Source organism: Urocitellus parryii, chromosome 11 (assembly GCF_045843805.1).
Source record: "Urocitellus parryii isolate mUroPar1 chromosome 11, mUroPar1.hap1, whole genome shotgun sequence".
Taxonomy (NCBI): Eukaryota; Metazoa; Chordata; class Mammalia; order Rodentia; family Sciuridae; genus Urocitellus; species Urocitellus parryii.
The window spans coordinates 5,437,043-5,449,238 of record NC_135541.1 but is presented as its reverse complement, the minus strand read 5'-3'; the positions used below and the strand labels follow the sequence as shown (position 1 = coordinate 5,449,238).

The window sequence follows — 12,196 nt, the reverse complement described above, 5'->3', positions numbered from 1 at the left end:
ATTTCTTATTTTGAAACAGGGGCTCCCTAGGCTTCCCTAAATTGCTTAGGGCCTCACTACATTGCTAAGTCTGGCTTTGAACTTGCAACCCTCCTGCCTTAGCCTCCAGAGCTGCTGGGATTACAGGGATTACAGGCAGGGGCCACCATGTCCAACTAGAGAACAACCCTTCTTAATAATTCACATAAAATATATTTTTCAAACTTTCAAGAGCCAATAAACAAAGGCAGGCAGGAAAGGTAACAATACATACTCTAAATCACTTACACAGCCTCAGTTCTAGACTATTCCTCTCACCAGCTTTTCTTCCTTATGACACATAATTAGAAGCATTAGGAAAGTGGAATGGAGCAAAAATTCCAGAAGCATTCACTAACATTAAAGGGGCAATAAAACTTTTTGGTCTAATTAATTTGAATACTTCTCAATTAATTTTTGCCTAATTACCTAATTTTGATCTTACAGAACTTTCACTTGCTCTCAGAGGTACCATGGGATTATTAGGGACTCTGAGAGGACAAATTGATCTTCTAGCAAAGTGAATAAACAATAATGCAATAATATTACTTTTGTTTTTTGGATTTTGTTTTTTGTTTTGTTTTTTGTTTATTTGTTTGGGGTTGGTTGTTTTGGTTTGTTTTTGTAATATCCATTTCCAAACTGCCAAGATAATATTCCTAAAACAGATTAGTTCACGTCATTGCCTCTCCTTAAAAATCTCTAACTGGTTTCCATGGCCTCAGAGCATAACCTAAATATTCCAAGGCCCCCACAACTCAACCTACTTACCTGGTCTCAGCTTTTACTGCCCAGTTTTAAGTGCCTTTCTCTACCAGCCACCCTCTTTCTACATCATACATTTGGTTAGTTGGAAACCCAATCTCCCTTCTCAAACTATTACACAGTCCACATCTTTCAAAGACGAGGTCAAAATGTCACCATGGAGTGGGAAGCATTAAACCATACATTCCTTAATATCTACCTTTCTGAGTTGAAAGTCATACCTACCTCCTTTTACTTTGTTCCTTAAGACTGCTTTATTGATTCATTTTTTTACTGACTTCATTCTGCCCTATGTTGTGGTTAGTTCATTCAACACTCATACATTGATTGTTTATTTACCCCATGCTTATTAGAATATAGATTTTTTTTAAATGCAGTCTTTTAAATATAGTAACAAATACTACACAGTAACAAATTTACATCAACAAACAATCTATTTAAAAAATAATCTTTTCCACTGAATTTCATGGGGGTGTACTGGGAATTAAACCCAGGAGTCTTTACCACTGAGTTACATCCCCAGTCCTTATTTATTTATTTATATTGGGTTTTGAAACTAGAGGTGCTTTACTACTAAGCTACATCCCCAGTTCTTTTGTTTGTTTTGGTACTGGAGATTAAACCCTAGGGCACTTTACCACTGGGCTACATTTCTACCCAGCCACTCTCCTCCCCAAATTTTCTTTTTTAAGTTTTGATTTGGGGATAGTTAGGGTTAGGGTTAGGGTTAGAAGTTGCCAGCGTGGATCCTGGAACTTGTGATCCTCCTACCTCAGCCTCCTGAGTTGCTGGGATTACATGGGTATACTGCCATGCCAAGTTGAACTGCATTTTTAAGGAATAAATAAAGAATGAATAGATATCAAAAGTAGATTTCTGGTCAGGCATGGTAGTGCACAACTATTATCCCAGATACTGAGAGACTGAGGAAAGATAATGACAAGTTTGAGACCAGCCTGGAAAATCTGATGAGATCCTCTCTCAATATTAAATTTAATTAAAAAGGGAGGCTGGGTATGCAGCTCAAGTAGTAGAGAGCTTGCCTAGCATGTTTGAGAACGTGGGTTCTATCTGTGGCACCACAAAAAAAAAAATTAATAAATTTCTATAGCTAAAGAATCCCTATTAAGGGCTGGGGTTATGGCTCAGCAGTAGAGCGCTCACCTTGCATGTGCAAGGCCCTGGATTCAATCCTCAGCACCACATAAAAATAAATAAAGTTATTGTGTCCAACTACAACTACAAAAAATAAATAAGTGTGTGTGTGTGTGTGTGTGTGTGTGTGTGTATACACACATATAGAATTCCTATTAAGATGCTATGAGGGCTAGGGTTGTAGCTCAGTGGTAGAGTGCTTGCCTAGCACGTGTGAGGCACTGGGTTCAATTCTCAGCAAAATAAAGGTCCAATCAACAACTAAAAAAAAATTTTTTTTTTTTTTAATATTCTATGGGACTGGGGTTGTGGCTCAGAAGTGGAGCACTTGCCTAGCATGCTTGGGGTGCTGGGTTCAATCCTTAGCACCACATAAAAATAAAATAAAGGTGTTGTGTCCATCTACAACTAAAAATTAAATATTAAAAATAAAGATGCTGTGAAAAAAAATCCTTTTTTATAATGTCTTTGCTTTTCTCCATCTAATACTTTCTCTGAAGACCAAGAAGATTTTAGGACCAAATATGGTACCAATGACCAAGACGATAATGAACAAATGATCTCAAAATATGTAAGAATTTGTGTATGTATATGAAATACTCGTCTACTCTTGATCTTTGGATCTAGAACAAAAACCAGCCATGGGCCACACTGATACAGATCATATTAGGAAAGCTTCTTTCTAATCTAACTCAATGCCAAGAATCAGACTACATGGAAATGGTCTCCTAAAAGATCAGATTTCCAGTCTCCAATGCAACTACACAGGCTCCCCAACTGTTTCAACCACCATCTAAAATAATACATTTTTTTAGATTTATCAGACATTGTCTTCCTGCCACTGCTATTAAGAATAATTATCTTCCTTTTTACTAGTGACATGATTTTATTCTCATAAACCAAGAAGTGCATCAAAAAACAATAGCACTTATGGCCCATGGAGTAAAATAAGCTATTCTAAATAAAATTTATTCTTTCCCTTTTTGGGGGGAGAGGGGATGTGGTGGTGGTATGAGAGATTGCACCTAGGGCTTCATGTATGTTAGGCAAGTAATCTACAGCTCTTGCAGGTCCTGCTAAATTGCCTAGGTTAGACTCAAACTTAGGATCCTCCTTCCTGCCTCAGCCTCCTGAGTACCTGGGTTTATGTGAGTACACCACTGCACCCCACTTCTTTTTAAATTTTTCACATGGGGTCAAGTCCAAAGTTTGGACATGTAGTATTAGACCCTTTCTAGGAAGTTAACTAGTTCTAATATCTGGTTACTTTAGTATTAGACCCTTTCTAGGAAGTTAAACTAGTTCTTATTTCTGGTTACCTTTTACTTTTTTTTGGGGGGGGGTGCAAATCCACCGAGACTCTACCACACCCAAATCCCAACATGCCACTGACATAGTCTTCTATGGGCAAAATCAATGACAACACTTAGATTCATCAGACATTGTCTTCCTGCCACTGCTATTAAGAAATAATTATCTTCCTTTTTACTAGTGACATGATTTTATTCTCATAAACCAAGAAGTGCACCAAAAAACAATTAATTGCATTTGTAATTATCCAGGCAAAGACTGAATTTATTTCAGCTATGGGGTAGAAATGGTAAGTTTCAGTCAAAGGTTAATTCAAGTTTAGTATTAGTCAAGATTACTTTCTTTCTGAAATCTGCTCCTCACTACACCTTTACAACTACAATTTGGGGAAGTAACTCACCATCTGGACAAGTATGCAGGTTAGACATTTCTGTGTATAAAAAGGTGTTAATTTGGCCATATAATAACTGGTTCTCAAAGTTTAATAGGTATGTTTTCTTTTAGATGACAAACACAAAATCAAACAACACAGAATACAAGTATTGCAGGCACTCCCCAAGGTTGTATAATGAGTTTTCTGCTAGGATACTCAAATTAATCTTTATATAAAGTTAGATAACTAAACCATATTAGGTTTATTTTTCATAGAGAAGACTTAGTTTCATTAAATTTTAATGTTATATTCTCAGTTTGGAAACCAGGTAGATTACTTTTTTTAAAGTAATGTTTGAAGAATACTTCTTCCTTTCACTTAAAAAATGTTGAAAATACTAAGTATGCACACAGGGGAACTCTACCATTGAGCTATATCCCCTGCCCTTTTTATTTTTTTATTTTTGAGACAGGGTTTCACTAAATTGCCAAGACTGGCCATGAACCCGAAATGAACTTCCAATTCTCCTGCTTTAGCTTCCCTAGTCACAGGATTACAGGAGTATGACATCTTGACCTGCTAGTACTTGCATCCTTGTATTAGGATGCCTGTAACACCCAGGAGTCTGAGACAGAGAGATCACAAATTTGAAGTCAGCATCAACCAACTTAGTGAGGTCCTAAGCAACTTAGTGACATCCTGTTCTGTCTCAAAATAAAAAATAAGTTGGGTGAAGTGGTGCACACCTGTAATCCTAGCCACTCAGGAGACTTAGGCAGGAGGATCTTGAATTCAAAGCCAGCCTCAGTAATGGTGAAGCATTAACCAACTCAGTGAGACCCTGTTTCTAAATAAAATACAAAATAGGACTGGGGATGTGGCTCAATGGCCAAGTGCCCCTGAGTTCAATCCCTGGTACTCCCAAATAAATAAATAAATAAATAAAATAAAAAGGGTAGGGTGGGGGCTGGGGTTGTGGCTCAGTGGTAGAGCCTTGCACGTGTGAGGCACTGATTCTCAGTACTATATATAAATAAACAAAAATAAATAAAGGTCCAACAACAACTAAAAAAAATTTTTTAAAAAAAGGGGGGGTAGAGGGACTGGGGATGTGGCTCAAGTGGTAGCGCACTCTCCTAGCATGCATGAGGCAGTAGGTTTGATTCTCAGCACCACATAAATGTACAATAAAGATACTGTGTCCACCTAAAACTAAAGAAATAAATATTTTTTTAAAAAGGGGAGGGGTAGAGGCTCTGGGTTCGATCCTCAGTACCACAGAAAAATAAATAAAAAATAAAGATATTGTGTCCATCTGCAACTAAAAAACTACTTTTAAAAAAAGAGGTCTTGGGAAAGGATGTGGCTAAATAATTAAGCAACTCTGGGTTCAATCCCCAATACCAAAAAAAAAAAAAAGTCTGTTTTGAAAAGCCATTAGGCTTTCTGTTGCCAAAATGAAAACTATAATTTATCTTTTCCTTTTTGCTTGACTTCCAAAAATTTCAAAACTAAGTTATAGGGCTGGGGTTGTGGCTCAGCAGGAGAGAATACTCACCTAGCATGTGCAAGGCACTGGGTTTAATCCTCAGCACCATGTAAAAATAAATACATAAAATAAAGGTTTAAAAAAAAAAAAAGCAAACTAAATTACAAACCAGGTGGTGACATATGCCTGTAATCCCAGTGACTCAGAAGGCTGAGGCAGGAGGATCAAAAGTTCTAGGCCAACCTTGGCAACTCAAGGAGCTCTGACTCAAAATAAAAAATGGTTGGGGATATAGCTCCAGTAGTACAGTGCACTGGGTTTCAATCACTAGTACATACATACACACACACACACACACACACACACACACACAAGCCTAAATTATAAAAACCACCTCAGCCTAGGCAAATTTTATTTTTACATTTTTCTCTTTTCACATAAATTTTTGCTTCTCACTTACACTTTAATAACCTTACAGTTTATGTGGTATTTGTAGTAAGCTACTCAAATATTTCCTCAAAGCAGTAGGTAGTATAAATTATAAATAAAAAATGTCTTATAGTGGTCTATTCCAACTATTTAACTATATATCAGTCCAAGTTCTGATTCCTAAACACAAAAATCAAACAATACCAGTAAATTATACAAAAATTTGTTTTCAATAAGTTTGATAGCCATGTGAATGTTCAGGAAACTAAAATAGCCCTACAAAACAGAAACATCCCAAAGCTCAAGGACAGAGGGTGTGAGGTGAGCAATATTTCCAGAGTTACAGTAATGTGAAGTATGCATGCCCCTAGTTTCAGCAATAAAGGCTGGAAACCACAATAAAAACAGTGTCAGAGACAGGGGAGGCCTTGAAGCCACTCTGACCTGGGCTGACATGGAAGTAGAAATGCAAGAATTCACCATACTGACAGAACCTCACTGTGATGATCAGAAAAGAAAATCAAAATAAAGAAGAATTTCTCTCCCCCAGTCTTTTTTTTTTAAATATAATAGAATAGATTGGCATTTTTCTATACTATATATTAAGTATTTAAAATGTAATAGTGAGGACTGGGGTTGTGGCTCAGCGGTAAAGTGCTTGCCTAGCACATGCGAGGCCCTGGATTTGATCCTCAGAACCACATAAAAATAAATAAATAAAAGTATTGTGTCCAGCTACAACTAAAATATAAATATAAAATAAAATGTAATAGCAAGTTCCTAGGGTGAATCAATGAACAAAATACACAAATTCCTTCTCATGGAGGAACTTACATTCTAGTAGCGGGGCATTAAAAATAATAAATAAGCTACAGAGAATGTAATAAGCATTGAGGAGGGAATACAGCAAAGTCAGGGGAATCTAGAGAGTATGGTGGAAGGGGTGCTGTTCAGGTACATAAACAAGGTCAGAATAGGCCTGTTGAGGAGGTGAGATGTAATTAAAGACTTGAAAGAAGTAAAGGAGTGGGCCAGATTTCAGAAGAAGAGTATTCCAGGCAGAAGAGTCAGAGCAAGGGTCCTAAGGTGGAACTGTGTCTGGCAAGTTCAAGGAACAACGGAGAGGGTCGGTGAAGGGGAAAAAGAAGTAACTAATACAAAAAGTTCCTAAAGATTAGAAGGCAAAGATATACAGAACACAGGTCAAGAAAATAACAGAAGTCAGGGAGAGGAACCTTGTTCTTAGAATAGAGAAAAGAGCGGAAGAAAGAAGGCGAAGTTTCTAAGTAGAAGAAAGGGAAGCTGAGGGAATTCATGCCTTTTTTTTTTTTTTTCCTATGAGGCAGTAGACAAAATTTTCTGCCAAGCCTGGGAAAATGAAAGCTTGAGTCAAGTGATCAAGATTTTAGAACTGCCACTGTGGAAATCCAAGGAGGGAACTGAGCAGAACTGCTTTGGCAGACACCAAAGCAGACACACAAGAGAACTCAATTCCATATTAATGGGGGCACTAAACCCCCATACTCTACGAGGTTGCTCCATGACAGAGTAAGAACAGAAGGTATGGGTAGGAACAATAAAAACTGCAAATGCTAGTAAGAAAATAATTGAAGCAACGTACCCCACAGGTCACAGTGTAGAGAAGAAAGGAAAGATGTAAAATCTGTAAGAGACTGACAGGCTAAGAGACTTGAAATGGAAAAACAAAGAAACCATGACAATAAGAACTGTAAATTACTATGGTTTAAGTTAGGGAGGCAAAATTCAGATATGAAAGCAATGTTAGAAGATGTGGCCACAATACTGAGTTACTAGAACAGAACCAAGACAATGTTTGCTTGAGCAAAAATTAAGAGATTTTATGGGCAGAGTAGTTACAAACTAGTTCTAGTAACCTCAGAGAAGTCACTTAGCTTCTGTCTCAGTTTCTTCATCTGAAAAAAGAGGATCAATAGTAGTATCTGTTTTACATGGTTGCCTACAAATTAGTTAACCAATGTTAAGTTCTTAGAAAAAGGCCTGACACATAGAAAGTGCTCAAGTTATTTTATCATTATTGTTGCTGCTGCTGTTGTTTATTTATATGTCATTGACATCTGATCTGCCAAGATGATGTCAAAAATCTGAATGGGGGTTAGGGGTGTAGCTCAGTGGTAGAGTACTTGCCTAACATGTACAAGGCTCAGGGTTCAATCCCCAGAATGCAAAAACAAATTAAAAATAAAAATTTGATGGAAGGGAAAACTAAGCCAAGAATCAAAGTTGTCCAATGGTAGAGGATAGTATTAGCTGAAAGGAAAGTTTTGTTGTAAACAATGCCATGTTAAATACTTAATAATGTTTGAACCCATCAGACATTTACAGTCTTGTAACTTGAAAAATATACAAATAACCACAAACAATCACAAACATATTAATACTTATTATATGATAATGTCATAATAATATGAGTGTATTAGATAATAGTAATGTTACAATAGCTTCTAATAGTAACATTACAAAGGGAAAAGAAGCGCTGTGCAAATTATGGAAACTACCATGGCATTAGTAGCAGAACAGTAAATTGTACTAAAATGAAAGGAGTTGGAGTTAACAACCTTATCTTGCCATACCTGTATAAATGGTAAAGTTAAAAGTTCTTTGAGGGTAAAGAGTTAAGTCTACAAGCACTCTCAATTAACTAGTGATGACCTAAATGAGCAAAAATGAATCATTGGGCTGTTAAGAATAAATCCCAACTCTTGGAGAGGCCCAAGGTAATTTTCTTTTCCTTTTCTTTCTTTTTTTTTTTTTTTTTTTTGCTACAAGGAATTGAACCCAGGGACACTTAATCACCGAGCCACATCCCCAGCCTTTTAAAAATATTTTATTTATAGACAGGGACTCAGTATAGGGCCTCACTAACTTGCTGAAGCTGGTTTTGAACTGACAATCCTCCTGTCTCAGCCTCCTGAGCAGCTGGGATTACAGGTATGCACCACTGCACCTAGCAATTGTCTTTTGTTTTATATTTTTTACAATACCAGGGACTGAACCCAGGGTCTGTACAGGCTAGGTAAGCACTTTATTACTAAACTATGTCCCCATCCCTTTTTATTTTATTTTGAGACAGGTTCTCCAAGAAGTTGCCCAGGCTATAGCCTCCAACTTGTCATCTATCCTACTGCCTCAGTCTCCTGAGTAGCTGGAATGCCAGGTACATGCCACAATGCCCAGTTCCAAGGTACCTTTTGCAGGTTTTCCTAACACAATCACCTGTTTAATTTCTCTTCAATCCTACACACAAAAAATATATAGATAGATAGATAGATAGATAGATAGATATGTGTATATTTATTTGTTCAGATAAGGCCCTCTTTCAAAGAGAACTACATAAAGTACACATGAGATACCTTTAACTTCAGAGCCATGTGAAATTACCTGTTTGTAAGACAAAAGATATATATATATATATATATATATATATATATATATATATTTTTTTTTTTTTTTAAACCCCTGGAAAAGACCTGCTATGATTTAGCAGCTGGGACAAACAAGGGAGTGACCATTGTTGTCCTTTACTTTGTACCTGGGACAAGACCATAGCAGATAAAGGAACTAGAAAGCTTTGGCCTTGGAAACTGTTGGCAGAATTCTGGGCATTTATTCCTTGCACAAATTCAAAATGGGAAAGAAGAAAGAGAAAAAAAGAAAACCACCTTAATATCTGTTCTTAAAAAGGAAAAAGAGTCTGTCCTAAGCTTCAGAAGCTATTCTTCATTGGATAAACTCTGGAAAAATATTCATCAAAGCAGAGCCTTCTTAGACTCAAAGATTATCTCCATATCAGATTCACAAACAGGTTCAATTTTACCAAATGCTCAAATTATGTTTAACCACAATCTTCAGATCTTTATATAAATAAACTCTAAAAATTAAAAACTTACAAATATTTCTTATTTCGGGCATGGAGTTATAAAACAAACATTTTGCATTTCTCTCATATTAGTGTAATGCAAGAAATGCTAGTTTCTGTTGAACCCATGTTTAATTTAATCAAGTTTTAAAGGAAATGTCTAATGATAAAAATTGCAAAGAAGAAAAAATAGAGGATGTTAAAATTTTTCTTAGAAAAACCTACTGGAAAATTTTTTTAAGTAATTCAACTTAAGAAGCATTAAGAAATACACCGTGGTTAGGCACACATCTGTAATCCCAGCCACTCAGGAGACTGAGGCAGGAGGATATGGAGTTCAAAGTCAGCCTCAACAACTTGTCAGGCACTAAGCAACTTAGTGAGACCCTGTCTCTAAATAAAATACAAAAAAAGGGCCAGGGATATGACTCAGTGATTAAGTGCCCCTGAGTTCTAATCCCCAGTAAGAAAGGAAGGAAGGGAGGGAAGAAGGAAGTTTGGGCCTAGAGGAGGTGGGGCACACCTGCAATCCCAGCAACTAGTGAGGCTAAGGCAGGAAAACTACCAATTCAAAGCTTCAGCAACTTAGTGAGGCCCTAAGCAACTTAGTGAGACCCTATCTCAAAATAGAAAACAAAAAGGGCCAGTGATGTAGCTCAGTAGTAAAGCATCCCTGGGTTAAATCCAGTACCAAAAAAAAGAAGAAGAAGAAGAAGAAGAAGAAGAATGAAAAAAGAAAGAAATGGAGTTTGAGGGCTGAGAACTAGCTCAGTGACAGATTGCTTGCCTAGCATGCATAAGGCCCTGGGTTAGATCCCGAACACCATAAGAAAAAGAAAGAAAGAGGGAAATAAAGAGCAAGCAGAGAAATGGGATTTGAATGAAAGCAATGTACAAATAAAGGAGCAGGCAGGCTATCTATCCAGGTCCTGCCACCTCTTGGATGTAGGAAAAGACAGATTTACAGACTCACACAGAATCCAGTTATTGATCATTTCCAGATCGGCCTTACAATGCCAACATGTTTGCAACCTTCATATTCCAACCCCAAACGGAACATTAACAACTTCACTTACTTCATAAGCCAACAATACCAACAAAATTAGAAAACACCACCTCACTTCTTAGAGGAGATAAAATTTTGTTATGACTAAGCTAAGCAGACAAAATGCCAGGCTCTAAATAAAATATCTACCATGATATCACTTTTTAACAATTATTCAAATCCAATCGCGCACTTTGATTCGGCTCGACACATTATGACACAAAGCAGCATGCTCAGTGTTGGCCGAAGAGCGCCTGGAGCATGAAGAGATATATGAGCAAGGGATCTAATTTCAGCTACCTTGAGATTCCACAAAGATGACAACCTGCATCCTCTAAAAATCGCTACAAGCACTGTCAAAATATTCCAGTTTACTTAATCTCTGCCTGTTGAGCTACTTTGCAAATCTAACCATTCAATACAATATACTACCTGGACTAGTAGAGTGGCCTTGGCAATCCTCAGATCTGCCTATGCACATCGACAGGCTTTCTATGTCCACAGCACTGGACGTATCAGATGAGTACACAGACATACAATTTCATCACAACAAGAATGGACTCTTTATCTTGGCACTTTATCTTGGAAGCTCCTTTACCAATTCACCAAGAAGAAAACGTGATTTTGGAGCTCAATTTTGGTGTTTCGGCCGGGAATGTTTTGTGTTACATGAACAATGACTAGCTTGCTCCAGCGGCCTCCCAACCCCCACAACTTGGCTTCTGGCGCGGCCAGTCACCCTGAAAGCTGCCAGGGCTGTCACTCGGTGCCTTCCAGCAACCGGACTTGGCTCCTAAAGGATTTGTCAGATCATCCTCCCAATATGGCTGCCCGAGTAATCCTGGTCGGCTCAACGCCGAGACCACGCCAGCCTCGCTCACTGCTGGCCGACATCCAATAAGCCCCCTCCCCGTGCGTCGTGCCCTCGGTGGCCCCAGGGCCACGCGATGCCCTTTCCTGCCTTCAGCTGGCACAGGGGCATAGCCACATTCCGTGCCCAACCCCGATGCCAACCATAATGGGGAACAGCAAAGGGGACAGAAAAGGACGGATCCAGCGGAGCAGCGCCGTTGCCCAGGGCACGGTCGGCCCGCGGCGGGCGTGCTGACCCTGTGGACAGGGACAGGGCCTGGCAGCTCGCGGGAAACGCAGGGCCGGCGCAGGGCACTGCGGGGGGCAGCAGGCCGCTGGACACCAGCCCGGGACGCGTCGCGGCCAGGAAGGGGCCCCTCCCCGGCATTCTCACCCCGGCCTCGCCCGGCCCCGCCGCCCCCTCCCCTGGATCCTCCCGGACCCGGACCCGCGTCCCTGTCTTCGGGAGCGGTCCCCTCCCCGGCGCCAACCGCCGCCCGCTCGCAGCCTCACCTCAGCCGCGCTGCGGGCCGACGGGTTGGGCCGGGTCAGCAGGGGCCGGGGCGCGCGGGGGCGCGGGGGGCCGGGCACCGACGCACTTCAGCGCGAGCAGCGGCCGCCGTGAGCCGCAGGGCGCCGCTCCACAGCCCCATCACGCAGCGGCCGGGCTCTGCATTCGAGGGCGTCGGCGGATAGAAGGCCGGAGAGCAGGAAGACCGGGTGCAGCGATGAGCTGGGGGTGGCGGCTGCGGCGGACCAGAAGCGGTTCGGACGCGCACAGACACCTCCCAGGACTGCTGCCGTCTGACTGCCCAGCGTCGCCGCTTACCAAACTCCGCCTCAGTCGCCGGCGCCGGACAC

General features: G+C 40.0%; 1 protein-coding gene across 7 annotated transcripts in view; it reads right to left on the bottom strand.

Annotated features, from left to right (window-relative positions):
• Positions 1-12,171, bottom strand: part of Kif1b (kinesin family member 1B) — a 144,400-nt gene extending 132,229 nt beyond the window's left edge. For all 7 annotated transcript variants that reach the window (XM_026397924.2, XM_026397926.2, XM_026397927.2 and 4 more), the window contains exon 1: positions 11,849-12,171. The gene's annotated coding sequence lies outside the window, so the exon portion shown is untranslated. The remainder of the gene's footprint in view (positions 1-11,848) is intronic.
• Positions 12,172-12,196: the final 25 nt, after the last annotated feature.